This window comes from Spermophilus citellus (genome assembly GCF_964194105.1).
Source record: "Spermophilus citellus genome assembly, chromosome: 11".
Lineage (NCBI taxonomy): Eukaryota > Metazoa > Chordata > Mammalia > Rodentia > Sciuridae > Spermophilus > Spermophilus citellus.
The window spans coordinates 118,184,123-118,197,283 of record NC_138192.1 but is presented as its reverse complement, the minus strand read 5'-3'; the positions used below and the strand labels follow the sequence as shown (position 1 = coordinate 118,197,283).

Genomic DNA, 13,161 nt, shown 5'->3' with positions numbered 1-13,161 from the left:
GGCCATGGAAGGGGCATGGACTAGAGGGTCAGAAGCTGTAGCTACGTTAGCGTTGGGGCAAAACATTTCTTGGGTCACGAATACTCTTAACAAGCCGAGCCAAACGGAGGGGGTGTTATAGAGTAGGAGAGTGGCTGGGCTGAGCTGGAGCGTTTCCCTGGTTCGGGACCTATGCCGGGGCAAAGTGAGGCCTCGCCAACCTGCCTCCCAGAACACGCAGGTCCAAGGGAGCTGCCCAAGGCATGATGCTGTTCTCCCAACCAAACCCCCGTGAAGGGTCCCCGCTGACCCAGCTCTGCCCACCTGCGGCTCCCGCTCTTTTCCCCAGAGAGGACCGCGACCTCCGACTTACCCGGACCCTTGGCTGGTCTCAAGTTTCAAAAGGAGCGCGCTCTCTGAGGCCCGCCCCTCACTTCCGGTCTGCGCTACCTTGGATCTCGCTAGATCTCGCGATAGCGTGTCTTCTCTCCCGAGGGAGCCACCCGGAACAGCGCCCACGCGGGGCTGCGGGTGCTGGCTTCTCCGTTGGCTTTAGGGTCGAGTCTCGTTCCCTGGCCGCTTTTGGAGCAACTCAAACATGGCTATCAAGGCCACCGGTTCATTTTCAACTGAACCCAGCCAGAAAGGTTCCGATCGGGAGGCGAGAGGTGGGGAGCGTCGAGTCTGACCGCTGCCCTCGTGGGGCTCTGCCTTGAAGGGGTGATCCAAGGTCTCACAGATGCCAGTGACTTCCAGCTCTAGGCGCTCACTGTGTGCGCAGCACCGGGCTGTACCGCGCCCCTTGGTGCCCACAGTGATCCCAAGAGAAAGGCATGATTTTTTTTTTAAACCCTTGTTATACAACTGGGGAAAGAGTCGCAAAAGAATTAAGAAACCTGCCAAGAAGCAGAGAAAACGAGGTTGCTTAGGTTCCAACTCAGACTCGCTCCGGCTCTAAGGCCTCATTTCTGAGATAGAGCAACTTCACTACAGGACCTTCACCCCCTAGATTCCTGTGTGACCTGAAGCTCAGTGAGAAATACCTGGGCTTTGGGTCCTCACAGACTGGGTGCATATGAAAATCCAGATAAGTCCTTTGCTCTGTGACCTTGGACAACTTTTTTAACCTTTCTGAGACTCATTCTTCAGCCGATAGATGGGATAATAATAATACATCATAGAATTATTGTGAAGGTTAGATGTATATTCAGATCTACTCCATAATAAACTCCCAGTAATTGGAAACTATGGTTATTAATTATCTTTTAATTCTCTTACATGTTGTACATTGTTCAATGTGTAGGAAGTGCTTAATAAACCATAAGTGAATGAATGGAGGAAAACATGATTCTGGCCAGACACCAGGTGGTCCTCACCTCCAACCATTAATCTCTTCTGGGATGTAGTACTATCTGAAAGGGCTTCCAGTGATAAATGTCTGTTCATCATTCTTTTCTCAAATAATGGTGTGGGTGGGGTGGAGAAAGAATATGAATCTGTTATTGAAGTAACATATTAAATAAAAGAAGTAGTAATATAATAGTAAGTGCACAAATTTTAAGGGCACTTAAGTTTTTAACCAAATGAATGCAGTGTAAGTAGGAGCCTGATGGGGAAACAAGATATTATCAGCTCCCAGAATCCCCTTTATGGTCACTTTTTCCCCTGCATGGGTAACCACTCTCTTGCCTTATAACAGCATACATTAGTTTTGCCAGACTTTGCTTTGAATTTAACTGGAATCCTACAGCCTGCACTCTCCCATCACATCCCAGAAATCCATCAGAGGAAGTCCAAAAAGAAACCAGTAGAGTTGCCTTTCACCAGGTCAGGTCTGCTGCCCAATGCCACCCATCTCTTCATCACCATCACCTACTGCCTCTTTGCCTGCCAGTGGCCAGCAGTCTGGCATACTTCCCTTTTAGTGTGTCTCTCTGTCTCTCTCACCACCTAAGGTGAGAAAGCACCTTAAGCTTTTTATTCTCAACTCTTTCATAAGGAGTTCCTACAACAGAGACAACTATGTCCTAGTGACCCTCCCTTGCCCTCATACCCCCAATTTTTCCTTCTCCATCAAGAAAGCCCCGAGGAAGTGGGAATAGTCATGCCCAGCCTCATGTTATTCCAAAGACTCTTCTGTCTGCCCCTTTCCCCTCCAGCAAAACCTCTTTTCCCTCAGGGTAAAAGCTCTTGAGGTAATGAGCTCTTGAGGCTTCTGTTGATCCTGTCTGCATTCTGGTGTTCACCACAGTCCCCCAGCCCACCAGACATGTCTGCTCATGCTGGAGCCCCAATGGTGGACACCTGAAGGATTCCTGATGCCATAGTGGTTAAAGGATATGCCTAAGGGTGTGGGTGTTCTGCCTCAAGAGGGCAGTGTTGCCTAACACCACAAGGCAGTCCTGTCCAGAAACCCCATTACACAGATATTATCATCAAATCCATGTAACAAGAGGAGGATAAGGCTCAGAGAAGTTTAAGGGATTTGTCTAAAGCCATGTAATTCTTAGATGATGGGCATGTACCTCAGAAGTGCCATTCTATGCAGGTCTAGAAGTCTGGGTATCATCATTCAATGGTACTAACAGGGACAAAAAAAAAAAATAGACTGGTAGATAACATATATGTTATAGCTCATCCTCAAAACAATTCGAGGAGAGAGGTGTTTTTATTACCACATAGCAGGTGCTGATATGGAAATCCAGGGTCATGCCCAGCCTCATATTATTCTGAAGAAACTCTTCAGTCTGCCCTTTTCCCCTCTAGCAAAACTGAGATAAAACTGATTCAACCCTTCTACCCCACAGGCTGATTTCAAACCCTGGCTCTTTCAACTGCTCTGTGCCACACTAGTCAGAAGGATTTTGACAAGCAAAGATATAAGTGATCATGTGTCTGGGACAGGACAGTGGGACAGCATTCCCTAGAAAGCCAAACATGTACCACAAAAGGGTAACATTACTGAGTAACAAACCACTCCAAAATTTAATGGCTTAAAATATTTTTTTATTATCTCTCACAGTCATGGGTTGACTGTATTCTGCTAGGCAGATCTTACTTGGGGGGAACTCAACCAGTTACAATTAGATGGAAGCTGGTATTGGACTATCTAAAGATCTGAAGGGTCCACCAACTTGACTGTCAAAGGTAGGGTTGGTATTTTTGTTTGTTTTGTGTTTGTTTGTTTGTTTGTTTTTTCAGTATGTGGGATTGAATCCAAGGGCACCTTGCCACTGAACTACATCCCCAGCCCTCCTTTTATTTATTTATTTTTTGTGTGTGAAAAAGTCTTTAAGAAAAAAATTTAGTTAACAAAAAATTTAACAAGTTTCACTTAGCAAAATACACCCAAAAGGAAATCACAATACAAAGAAAGCTTTAAGTCAAGGCCTCACCAATTCCTACAGTATTAGTATTGTGTCTCAGTTCTCAAAACTAACTTTAAAAAGCTTAATCTTAACCTAAAAATTTTAAATGAAGAAGAAAAAAAATAGAACAAACAAACATGAGAAATGTTTCTCTTTGAATTAGGGATCTAGCACCTTTGAGTTCTCCAAAAAAGTACATCTCCCCAATGTGTTCACTGTGGTGTTGTGTAAAAGATCCACATTTAACATACTTAAAACTACTTTAACTCAGATAACATCACTCTGAAGTATACTACCAAAATGTTAATCAAGAAAAGCGGAAGAAAATAGCTTTTAGTTTACTCAATATCACATGCTAGAAGAAAAGTTTGCATGAGAAAACACTGAAGGGGTAATTTTTTAATCCAGATTTCACAAACTCATGGTGCTAAATGGGTCCCACAGCTTTCTCTAGTTATAAACTGCTTTTCACTGCTTGTTGGCTGCCTGTGAAAATTTGATTGAAATAACTCAAATGTTACTACAAAATTAATCATATCCACCCATGCTGTTCTGACCGCTATAGCCGGCCCCATAACAGCCACACACTGACTGTCTCTCCAGGCCACTATAGGAGGCCTGGGCAGCTGACACCCCCATGCCCTGCATCACCTGGCTGCTATAAGCCCCATTGCTGGCCCCTGTTGTTGAATTCAGAAAGAGTTCTATGTATCTGTGCTGCATGTTGGCCCTGTCTTTTGACATAGCTGCCACGGCTTCTTCATGGTGGCAAACTCAACATCTGCTTCGCCTGTCACTCTACCTTCAGGGCCAATCTCAATATGGACTCTCACAGGGTTAAGTGGAGAGAAGAAGTTGTAAATGTCGTTCTCTGTTGCTTTGTAGGGCCTCCCCCTCATCTGGACACAGTGGCCAGTGGTGCTCTGCACTGTGAATTCACCATCTCCATATCTATGGTCATACATTCCCGAGAGACAATAACTGAGGTCTCTCCCAAACAGGTCGGTGGTAAAGCCGTAGCCATCACTCAGGCCGCTGTACTCCTTATAGCCCCCATAGCCTGCACTGTAGGCACCAGACCTCATCCTCTCCAGGCCCGCCTGCTTCACGATGCCAATGTACCTCTGGGCTGTGCCTGGCCGGTCATAGGTCCCAGGCTGCTGCATAGACATGAACTTCAGAGGCGGATCAGAATATGACCTAACTTCCTCCTGACTGCTCTTAAACACTTCGATATACCTATGCCCTATTCTCTCCTTGAGCTTCCCTAGAGCCTTTTCAGCTAATTAATTCCTGTGAGGCAAACTGCACGAAGGCCTCCCCTGTAATCTTGCCCTCGGGGTCCACAGGCAATGTGATCCCGTTCGGCACAATTTCCAACCCTGAGAAGAACTGAACGATATCTTCCTTTGTGCGTCCAAACGGGAGTCCCCGAATCCACACGAAGCCATCATTGGCAGTGTTGGCGCTGTTTGGACCACTGTGCTTCAACACCCAACCCATCTCGGTTCTGTGTGACTTGAACACCTCGATGTACCAGTGTCCCATGCTTTCCCTGTCTTTTTTCAGGGCCATTTTTACATCATCTTCTGATTCAAGTTCAACAAAAGCCTCACCACTCTGCCTGCCTTCTCTAGTGTAAATGAAATGGACACCTGCAACCCCATCGTGAATTGTGCAGTCGGAAAGAAAGTTCTGCACGTCCTCAGTTGAGCAGGACCAGGGCAGGCCACGGAGTTTGACCACAAAACCTTCACCTCCCTCAGGGCCCAGCATCATGGACACTTGACAAGGCAGATGTCAGACAAGCTTGGGCACAGGTTTCTGTGGCTCAAGGAAAGATGGATGCCTTCAGTGGGAGACACTTAAAGTAGGTAACAAATTGTCCACTGAGGAAGGTAGGGGTGATTTCTTTCATCAAGTAAGCACGGCTCGCAGCCAGAGTACCTCAAATTCCACCGACGCTTAGAAGGCTCTGGGGAAAGTCCAGGTGCATCTTTTTTGTTCTTAACCTCTAGGAGCAGGGGACAAATGCAGAGACTGGCGCTCTGGGAACACACGCCGCCACGAGGAGGAAGAAAAGGCCCTCCTTTTATTTTTGAAGTTGGGACAGCATCTCATTAAGTTACCCAGGCTGACCTCAAACTTTTGATCCTCCAATTTAGATAACTCTTTTTAATCGTGTGTCTCGCACCTCATCTGAATTGGCTGAAACAGATGGGGACTGGCCAGACATTATTCTCTCTCCAAGCAGCCTTTCCATGTGACTTGCTTAAATTTTCTCACAGCATGATGGTCTTAGGTAGATGGAACTCAGACATAGTGACTGGCTTCCCCCAAAGGAACATTCCAAGAGACTAAAGCAGAAACTGCAAGAATTCTTAATACCTCTTCTCAGAAGTCATGTAGGACCATTTCCACAGCCTGTATCAATGAAAATGAATTACAGGACCAGCCCAGATCCAAGGGGAGGGGACAATACAGAGGTATGACACATGATTCATTGGGCTCATCTTTGAAGGCTAATTGTTACAGAGGCTAAGGCAGGAATCCCTTCCTTTCAGTGGAACATGGCATGCAAGGGAGAAAGAGAGGGGTGATAATGGCAGATGGTGGAGGTCTCAATGATGTTCTCAGGAACTTGTATGTGAATATGCACTGGGGTCTTTAGCTGACCAGCATCCGAGCCCCGACCTATGTTGGTGGATCCTCCTTAGAATAAGTCTTAGTGGGAAGTCAAATATTTGCTCCCCTGATCCTGAGCAGAAAGGGCATAGCCAAATCAATGTTCCCACTTAGAACTTTGAATCTTCAGTAAGTGAACCAGGAAGGCAGAGGACTATTTATAATTAAGGAGCTACAGCCCCTAGAGCCCATGGGTTGTAGCTCCCAAAGCAGAATGCTCCTGAGACAGGACTTGGCTGAACTGGAATTAAACTGGGAAATTTTAGCTCTAGAACCAATGATAAGGCAATGAGCAAAACACCCAACATCTGTGATATTGTTGCCAAAGACACATGATGACATCAAATCAGGAAACAACAGATAAACCCAAAGTGAGGGACATCATCCCATATAACTGGTCTGTAATCTTCTAAACTGTCCTGGTCATGAACATAAAGGAAGGCTTAGAAAGTGTGTCAGATGGGAAGAGACTACAAAGACATAATAACTAAATGTAAAAAAATTCTAGACTAGAATTTTATTATAAAGGATATTATTGGGCTAACAGCTGAACATGGAATAAGGTCTTAGAGGCATTAGATAGTACTAATGCATCAATGTTAATTTTCTGGTTTTGAGTATTGTATTAGGTAATGAAGGAGAATATCTATTTGTAGGAAACATGTATTAAAGCATTAAAGAGTAATGGGGCATTGTGTAGGCAGCTCACTCTTATGTGGTTCAGGGACATGGGAGGTTCTTTGTACCATTGTAACTTTTCTGTACCTTCAAAATTATTTCAAAAGAAAAAGACAAAAAACACTCACACCTAGGCACATTGTGCTTGGTACAAATATTAAAGTCAAAGGTGAAAAATATGGAAGGTAGTCAACCTAATTAAATTCATAAGAATACAAACAGTGCTCCATATCAATTATTGTCACCATCAAACTCATCTGTTTGCTTTTTATATTGTGTATTAGAGAAATGTCCATATTTTTAGATCATTGTGCAAATGTAGTTTTTATTTCTCCACATTCAGCTTAATATGTTATGTGGGTTATGAATAAAATTAAATGGAGCTGACCCACACACAAAAAAAAGACAAAGAGTGAATGAAGTTTCTGAGGCAGTGGAGAATGAGGAGGACTAGGCAATACATCATTCAAGGTGGTGGAAGGATTGCCTACACCCAAGGATAGAGTGGTTACAGATATGCAATGTTGCAAAGACATCGAAAAGGACTGGAACTGAGAAAAAGGTGTTAAAATTTTTATAAATTTTATGTATTATTAATCATGGCAACATCTTCGTACATAAGTAGTACAATAAAAAATAAATCAGTTATTATAACGACCCACAGTACTGGATGTGCATATGGGTTTGAGGATGCTTCTTGGCTTTCCTGGTGCAGGAATTCAGGACTTCTCACTACAAATCATTGTTATTTTTAAAAGAAAATTCCAATAGCATAATCATAGCTCTTATCAACCAGATTTTCCAAAACCTAATTTTAAAAATATTCTAATAATTTGATGCTCCATTTTGGGTCAAAATGTTCTGCACATGGAATCATGGCTGTGCCCAAGTAATATGGGTTCGTTGTAGACAAAGGAAAATGCAAATAGAGAACACATTTTAAATCACCTACAATCTCCCATCCAAAATAATTTATTAGCATTTGATGCCTATTTTAGACTTCTAAAATGGAAATCGCATCTATACATTTTTGTTGCAGTAAAAGAGGGATCCTGCCCTGTGCTATATTATGTGCCTAGCATCCTCCTCCCCAATGTAGAGCAAACACTGTCTCAGTCACTAAATATACTTCAACCACCTCTTCTTCTTCTTCTTCTTCTTCTTTTTTTTTTTTTTTTTTTTTTTTTAAGAACACGGCGAGGAATTCCATTGAGCAAACGGGCGGTGTCTTATGTAATCATGTTCCTATTTTAGGACTTTTACGTTGGACGCGGAGTGAAGGTTCGCAGAATGTGCGGTCCGCGCTCCGACGTCTAGGGAAAGAAGCTGGGAGGTCTGGGAACTGTTAGGTCGCTGAACAGGGTTTTAAGTATGCAGGGACAAAGGAAAGAGGGTCAACAAAGCTGTGACGGGCCGAGAGCACAGGGCCTGTGACTTGGAAGGGAGGCAGAGAGCGGGTAGTTCCCAAGAGCAAAGACACTGAATGGTGGAATCCGAGACCCACCTGACTAGAGCTAGACCTCCAGCCCCCGCCGCAGCTGGAGGGAGGTCCAGGCCCTGAAGTTGGTGCGCTGCAGCTCTGCACCAACAGAGGGCGCCGTGTCCTCATCAGTTTGTGGTGGGCGGCTCCCAGCTGTCGGCCAGATGTGGACAGCTGGACTGCGGTAGGCGCGAAGCTCTTCCCGAGTCCCTGCAGACTAGCCGGCGGGGGCAGAACGAAGAAGGGACAGCAGTGGGCAAGGATGGTGGTAGAAAAATCCACTGTCGCTGCTCTGTAGACTCCCGGATTGTCTTCTGTAGAAATGGGAAGCTTCTTTCCCAAAGAGGGCGCCGTTTTCTGATTCCCACAAAAGGCGCTGGCAGCAGCCCGGGGCTGGCTCAGCAAGACCTAATTGGGTCCAATGGGCGGGGCGCGGGACCAGGAGAGACCCACGCGGCAGTCGGCGGCGGGAAAGAAAACTGGTCTTGAGGGCCTTGAACTTTTTGAGTACGCAACCTGAGATTCCAGACGCTCCAACATACACGCACGCAGGCGTGAGCGCGCGCACCAGATCTTCCCAGAGCTCTGTCTGCCCTCGGTACCGTGTGCATTCACGGAGTGAAAAATTGAGGCTCTGCAGGACCGAGCACTGAGAGACCCTTCCTCCCTATCCTCTAGAGTCGAGAAGTGGGGCTAGAGGGCCACAGCTAACGACCCTAGGACCAGTGACAACCCCAGGGTCCCCACCCCTTTACTTGCCTGTTGTCCCCACCCCCAGCCACTCCTCAGGCTCCAGGGTAATCAGCTGCTGCGCTCTGCAGTAATTGGTGGTGCAGACCGGGCCTGGCGGAGGACAGGCGGGCGGTGCAGGGGCGGGCGAGGGGCTTAATTGCAGGGCTTCTGCAAGCAGTCTGGGCCGCAGCCCCACCTGGGGGGAGGGGACAGGCCCAGAAGCTCCGCAGGCCCGGCCTTGGAAGAAACCTTTTGGGTTGGTAGTTGGGGATCCCTTCTCTGCAAACGGTGAATTGGGGCGTTGAACCCCAGCAAGGGTGTGGGGTGGGGGGCGGTGAGGGAGGGAGAATGCCTGGCAAGAGCTGTAGGACGGGGACCGGTTGCAGACTTCCCACCCCAACCTTAGAAGCCCCATTCGTCTTGTCCGAGACTCCTCCCTTGTTCTGACCACCGCTGCTCCCCTTTCTGCCGCCCCCGTCACCCCCCTTCTCATATCCCCAGGGCGCTCCCACCCTAGGGAAGAATGTGCCCTTCTAGCGCACCCTTGCCATGGTAACGGCACACCCCCACCCCCGCGTACCACAGCGGCGGGGCCTGGCCCAGCGGGCTGCAAAGTGTACGTGTGGTGGGGGGGAGCGCCTCCCAGAGCGGTGGACACACCTCGGCTGTCCTCGTTGCCACAGCAACCAGTGGCGTTTGGAAGTACGCAGCCGCAAAATGGACAGGGGCTCTCTTCACTACCCCTTACCCTTCTACCACACCAGCAGGGGACCCCAGCTCCAGGGAAAGACACCCCCTCCCCAATTTCAAGGAAAAGGTCCAGAGAGGGAGAGTGGAGTGTCCAGGCCTCTAGGACTCCAGAGGCGAGTCCAGGAGAAACAGGCAGCCTGAGGGTCCCAGAGAACCTAGAACCTGGAAAGAGAGCCCCTGTCGCCAGCTCTGTCTCCCTCCCGCAGCAGAACCCAAGGGGGGCGCTGGCAGCAGGAAGCCAGGGAAGAGCCCGGAGGCGTGCTGGCCCCTCAGCAGAGCGGTGATTACAGGGACCTGTCCCTCCCGCCCCCGGCTCCCACTCTCATTAAGTCATTTTTTCCCCTGTTGGAAAGTCCCCGTGCAGGAGCTGGGGCGACCGCAGGCAGCTGCCGGCAACCACATGAGAAGGGGGGGTGAGAGGGGAGGACTTGGGCCAGGAGACTAGGGCCTAGGCACTCTCCAACGAGGAAGGCCCCCTCCCGGGGGGCTAGTTGGGTATGCATTAATTCGGGTGAAGGAGGGAAGCCTGGATGACCCTGACCTTGCTTCTCATGGGGCATTCCCATGGCATTCCCATGGCCTACCTTTGAATGCCTCTCCCCTCTTCCCCCAGGTTCCTTGGGTGCCTGAAAAGCAAGAAGCCTAGGTTCTGATCCTACTCAGCCTGACTATCTCCACCTGACCCTTAACCCCGGCACTGCCTGCTGATCTGTCCAGCACACTCATTCCCTGTTTGCTCCCTCACTCCTTTGGGGACAATCTAGATCCAGTAGGATCTACTACTACTTCTGCGCACAAGGGTGTGACCTAGTGTCCACCAGGTGAAATGTATTGGGGGTAAAAGAGGTTCTTTTTTCCTCTGAATGATCTCTGGCCACATTCTGTTCCTATTTCTAAGGCTCACCCTGATGCTCCCCAAGCTGTTGGTAAGTTCTCCTCATCTCAACTCTACCTTCCCACTTAATTTCAGCCTATTTCCCCTATTTCCAATATGTACATCAATACCCTTCAGCCAGTATGCATAAGCCCAGTGCCTCTCAGGACCCATTTCCCCATCCCCCATCACTTTCATGTCTCCCTTTAGGACCCTTGCAAAGTCCCACACACCCCTTTTCATTGTGACTCTAGCCTTGGTCCCAGGACTCAACTTCTGGCCCAGGGAGAGGATGGGAGGATGACCAACACCCTATACTGTCCCTTTCCGAACTTTTCCTCCCCTTCTTTATGGCTCAGGCTGACATAGATCACCATGACCTCACGCCTAGAACAGGTCCCCTCCCCTACAGCTCAGTATCCAGCCCCCTGTCCCCCTTGCCACCCACCCTTGCCTCCAAGGCAGCATGTTCTACAGTGTTGGGGCTCCTACCTTATTCCCCCAACTTGATCCTAGAGTTCCCACTTCCAGTCCGTTCCCACTTCCAGTCCATCCCCCCCGCCCCACGCCTCATGCCCCACACCCAGGTCTGTCCTGCATAAGGCTGGGAGGCAGCAGAGGGTGAGGTCAAGGCCAATGCCCTACTGGACACTACTAGGGGTGGGGGTAACCCCCCCCCCCCGCAGGGCCCTAGGGACTGCAATTCCCCCAGCCTGTTTCTCCTCCTTCCTGGGATGGGAGGGAGGAAGGGGGCAGGGAACCCAGCCCCCACAGCCCTCTCTGGAGTGAACAAGAGGAAAGGAATGAGGCAGGTGTGTCTGGCTGCTCCTGCCTACCCCTCCTCCCTGGGGACTCTCACACGCCTGCCTGTCTTTGGGGGGATGGGGAGAGAAACCCTGTTCTCCACCGAGGCAATGGAATTGAGCCCTTGGAAAGGTCTCCTGCCTTGGGCATGCCTGGGAGCTGCTGGGGTGCCAGCAGAGGAAGCACAGAGAGCTGCGGCCAGCTAGGGAAGGCAAATCTCCCAGTTGGAGGGCCCACAATGGGCATCACCCTGATAACCTCCTTTTCTTTTTTACTCCACCCATGAGTAAGGAGACATGGAGCAGAGGTAGGGAAATGTGGGGGATTTTTGCAGGCTAACAATTGGGGAACAAGATTTTGTCCTTGTCTGTTTTATCAAGAGGGATGCCATTTGCGAAAAACAGGCAGCCAGCAGGGTCCTTAACTGTGAGCATAAGGAAGCCTGGCTGAAATAGTTAAATTGTTCTTTCCCTGACATCCTGAGGGTCTGTTCCAGAAAATCATCGGATCTACAACAAGAAGAATACAACCCTGTACTCAAACTGCCAGCTCAGCAGTGTCTTGATGGGGGCATGACCTACTAAGAGGGATTATTGACCTGCCAAGGGGCACCCTGAGCTGGGGCTCTGAGGGCAACAAGGCCCAGGAAAGATGGTCCCCCAGATCCTTATTGACATACCCTGCCTCTCCTCCTGCGCACTCAAGAGCCCAGAGATCCAGACAATGAGTCTGCAGCCCTCCCCCACCACCCTCTTTTCAGCCGCACCTCCTGGCCCCACCTGCTCCCCCGGGCGCTGGGCTGGGTTGAGCTGGGTCTTGCCCAGGATTATTCCTCTCAGAGTGCCTCCTGTCTCTGCCCACGGTTGCTGCTGGGCACAGCCACTCGCCCTGGCTTGTGGCAGAGGGCTCAGGCACAAAGTGGGCGGTTAGAACTCTGGCACAAAAGACCCTGCCTGGATTCAGTCCCTTTCCTACATCTCCACTGCCTCCATCCAGTCCAGGTCTCATCTCTGGTTTGGAAGTGGCCTTCCAGCTGTCAGCTTGTCCCCCAGTTCTGCATAGAACAATCCATGTAGGAACCAGACCATGACACCCCCTGCTTAAGACTCTCTGCAGGTTCCCATTCCTCGTAAATAAAATTCCAACTCCTTAACTAGGCCTAGAAAGACACATGATGTGACCTTTGCCCACCCTCTGAGCGCCTCTCTTGCCCATCAGTCCCTTGATTTCTTCACTCTAGTTGCAGTGGACTCTTTGCTGTTCCTCCAATAAGCAGAGGTCTTTTCCTCTTGGAACTTTTTCATTCCCCAGGCCTCTGCCTGGAAAGCCTTTCCCCTCGACCTCCACGAGGCTCTCTTTTCTACCTCACAGATCTCAGCATGAGTACCATGACTTCTGAGGCCTTCCCTGACCCCTGGTTTTATCAGAAGGGGTCCCCCTCTCCACATCACTGTACACCCAGCACATAGCATTGTCTGAAATGACCTTGTTTGTGTGTTTCCTGGTTTATTGCTCATCTCCCTCAAGAAGAATGTAAACTCCTTTAGGGCAGGTGCTGTGTCTCTCTCTTATGCACACCTGTATCCTGGAACTCCCTCCCCATAGAGAGTGCCACAAAGAGAGTGCAAAATAAATATCTGTTAAATGAATGATGAGGGAAATGGTAAGGGGCAGAGGCCAGTGGGTGAGGATGACTGGGGCCTTTATAGAATTACTTCAGCTCAGTCATGTCCAGTTCTTCTTTTTAATCTTCCTCCCCCTGCCCATCAGCTTCCATCCATTCCCTCCCACTCCAGGGGAAGGGGAGAAAG

At 49.0% G+C, this 13,161-nt stretch overlaps 1 pseudogene across 1 annotated transcript; it reads right to left on the bottom strand.

Annotated features, from left to right (window-relative positions):
• Positions 1–3,275: 3,275 nt before the first annotated feature.
• Positions 3,276–5,312, bottom strand: LOC308631034 (heterogeneous nuclear ribonucleoprotein F-like; annotated as a pseudogene). The gene has a single exon. The product of its transcript is annotated as a heterogeneous nuclear ribonucleoprotein F-like (transcript).
• Between the last annotated feature and the right edge of the window lie 7,849 nt (positions 5,313–13,161).